Raw genomic sequence first — 3716 nt, forward strand, 5'->3', positions numbered from 1 at the left:
CTATCTATCTATCTATCTATATATATATTTATTTTTTTATCTATCTATCTATCTATCTTCGCGCAAATTTTAAATTCAAGCTCGAAATTTTGAGAAACTACAAAATTTCGGACTCTTGCAGTTTTTGATTTCTACGGATTTTAGCAGTGATAAAAGCTAGCCTATGGTTTCATTTAGACATACAGGAAGGTAATGTGAACATTTTCTTGAAAATCAGTACAGTCGTTTAGAAAATTAGTTTTTATACACATACATACAATAATCAGAACTATATGTTATAGTCATTGAAAAATGTGTTCGTAGGTATGTGTTTACAATTGCAAGTCATTACCAAATGGATATTGGTGGGTTCATTGGAAAGTAATCGGTTAAGTAAGTTAAAATCCTGTACATACATAATAGAATTTAAATTCATTATCATAACAATGGAATGACACTGGAGGCACATATATACAATAAGCTATTCTATAGAATAGAGAGACTAGTCTATAACAAGACAATAAACTAGTATATAAAGTGTTTATACTAGTCCATAGACTAACTCAGAAATACATTAAATGTCTAGATACAAGTAGTTAAAGACTAAAGATCAGTCATTAGAAAAAATTAAGACTATGACTATATATCCTACTAAAAAAATTAATTTTAATTATTGATAACAACTCATTACCAAGTAATGTATAATTACCTTAATTCCAAATTTTGAAAATATTTTACTGGGTTGTTTTCTGTATGAATAGTAATTGTAAATATTTATACCAATTATTTGCCAAAACTATAATTACCCTCACAATTGTTGCACATTCTTAAATCTTTAACAGATTATGTTAAACACCAACAAGAGAAAAAGAAATATGACATGAACAGACAACAATGAAATTTTTTACAAAAAAAAGACAACCACAGCTGAACAATAGACAGCAAAAAGTGTAACAAAAGAAAATAAAGATGAACAAAAATAATTTGAAAGTAACAAGATTAACAACAAGAAAAGAAACAGAGCAAACATTTTCCTAACAAACTACAACATCCGGTAAAATGGTGGTTTTTTATTATTATTTTTAAGCTTAAGATACGCACTAGTTATAACAAATCGGATTGGCTTTTACAAATACCGGGAAGCAAGATTTTGAAAATTGCAAGAAATTTCAATATTTTTTCTATGAAAACCTTAAAAAATCCTTTCCTTTTGCAGAAAAATCTTTATGAACTACATTTCACTTTCGAGATCTCCCAATACCCAAAAATCCCAGGATTTCGAAATTAACCTCACTAATACGCACAAGTAGTGGCGAATAACTTAAACGAAGAAATGAGCGTGAGATAATGCCGCAGAAAACAAACTTACAGTGGTGGCGATTTTTAAATTTAAATATTTAACATAATTGTTTAAATATCTTATTTTTCCTACTCTTTAAATACAATTTAATATTGCAATTAAACTTAAAATAATAATGCGTTTCTTTTGCAAACTTTAAGTACCATTGCATTTTTTTAAACCTGAATAAAAGTATATAGTTGATTGTTTTTTTTTTTTTTATTCGAAACGAAACGAACTCCTAGTGTGTTTCATATCTTTAATATCATTTCGAGTTGTGTTTACCTTTTCAATTATTTTGTTATGTTCTTTTTCATGTTGTTGTATTTCCTGACAAGATTTTCTGAATAACTACAAAAGATGAAAATGGTTGGGACATCCTTTGGCATACACGATTACATTCATACTATTATTTATTTTATATTCTGTGAAAATATAAAAATCTTCTTTTAACCTTGGTTTGTCATGAGAAGATGAAGGAGGAAAGAAAGGAAATATAGAAGTTTGTAATAAGATTTTAAATAAACTGCTTTTGTTGAAAAATATCAAAAATTTATTAAAAAATAATTTTTAAAAAAGATAGATAGATAGATAGATAGATAGATAGATAGATAGATAGATAGATAGATAGATAGATAGATAGATAGATAGATAGATAGATAGATAGATAGATAGATAGATAGATAGATAGATAGATAGATAGATAGATAGATAGATAGATAGATAGATAGATAGATAGATAGATAGATAGATAGATAGATAGATAGATAGATAGATAGATAGATAGATAGATAGATAGATAGATAGATAGATAGATAGATAGATTTTTAAGTTTTTGAGTTATTTAGATACGTAGTTTTCACCCTAATATTTATCGCAAACTAAGATCTGGTCACCTTAAATTGCATCTTTCTTTCAAATAACATAACCCTGTGTTAGACACATTTAAAGTACAATTTCATTCTTGCAGTTATTTCAAGGTTAAATTTAATGGTGTCTATTATATTAACATTGATTGGTCTTGGGTCACGAAATATACAACTTTTTTTTTGTATTATTATAATATTCTAAAAATTTGGATATTTTGGCAAAAAAGAATAAACTTTTATTTTTGGGTAAAATACACGTTTCGGATGTGGCTTTATTTTTAACTTTGCAATATTTCAATGTTAAAGAACGTTTAAATGCAATAACAAACAGCAGCAACAACAAAACAATGAAAAACTAAAGAGAAATATTTTTGGTTTGTTTTGTTGTTTTATTTGCAAATTCCAATCACGTTAGTCGGCCCATATGGTCAGACATTGGTTTAATAGCAACCAACGAATGTAAAGTTGCTTCTTTTCCGTTTCCGATTTTATTTATTTTATTATTCGTGTTTCTTTTTTCTGAGTAAAAGTAAACGTGTGTGTTAGTGCAATTTTTTATTTTGGGTGTTTTCATTTTAGACAACAAAAAAATTCCTACGAATATTTGGCTTTCACTACAATTTTCATTTTGTAGAGTGGCAGGGGGAAGGTAATTTTTTCGTTATTTTGAAACCAAAAAACTGGTTACTAACAATTTTTTTGCCACAGTCGTTACCACACTTTTTATTTTGTATTTTTGTTGTTATTTGTGTTGCTGATTTTAGATTTTTTTCTCTTTTAGAAACCAAATAAAGTTTATATACATTTATACGCATTTGTTGCTCTTTCCACTTAAAAAATAGTATCAAAATATAAGGAAAAATAGTTAAAAAAACATCATCAGGAAATTTAAAGCAGACAATACAATCATGCTTTAGGGGTCCACACAAAAATACTCTACTTACATACAGACACTCTTATGTATAACTGGACATATATGCAGAAATACTTGCACGTCCATATCAAGCCACGTACTGAGATGCATTCATATAAGTATGTACCAACAAAGGGGGAAACTAATGTCGTTTGTTATTAGCAAAAGTACTTTTTTAATTTAACAGGAAGTGCATGAGGAAACACCACAAAATATCAAAAGTAGAAAATAATATAAAAAATAATTTATAGTTAAATAGTAGTGTATAATTAAAGCAGTTGACTTAAAATCACTTTCATATTTCACAGCGATAGAAAAATAAAACCTTTTGTTTTTTTCACTTTTTTCCTTTTCCTTATTCTTAGATATTGTATGAAAAATTTTTGCTTTTGCGGTTGGGGAAATTTTCATTAATTTTAGACTATCGTCTAGTCTATAGTCTGGTCTATAGTCTAATCTATTGTCTAGTCTATAGTCTACAGTCTATAGTCTAGTCTATAGTCTAGTATTTAGTCTAGTCTAGTCTATAGTCTATAGTCTATAGTCTATAGTCTATAGTCTATAGTCTATAGTCTATAGTCTATAGTCTATAGTCTATAGTCTATAGTCTATAGTC

Source organism: Lucilia cuprina, chromosome 5, assembly GCF_022045245.1.
Source record: "Lucilia cuprina isolate Lc7/37 chromosome 5, ASM2204524v1, whole genome shotgun sequence".
Taxonomy (NCBI): domain Eukaryota; kingdom Metazoa; phylum Arthropoda; class Insecta; order Diptera; family Calliphoridae; genus Lucilia; species Lucilia cuprina.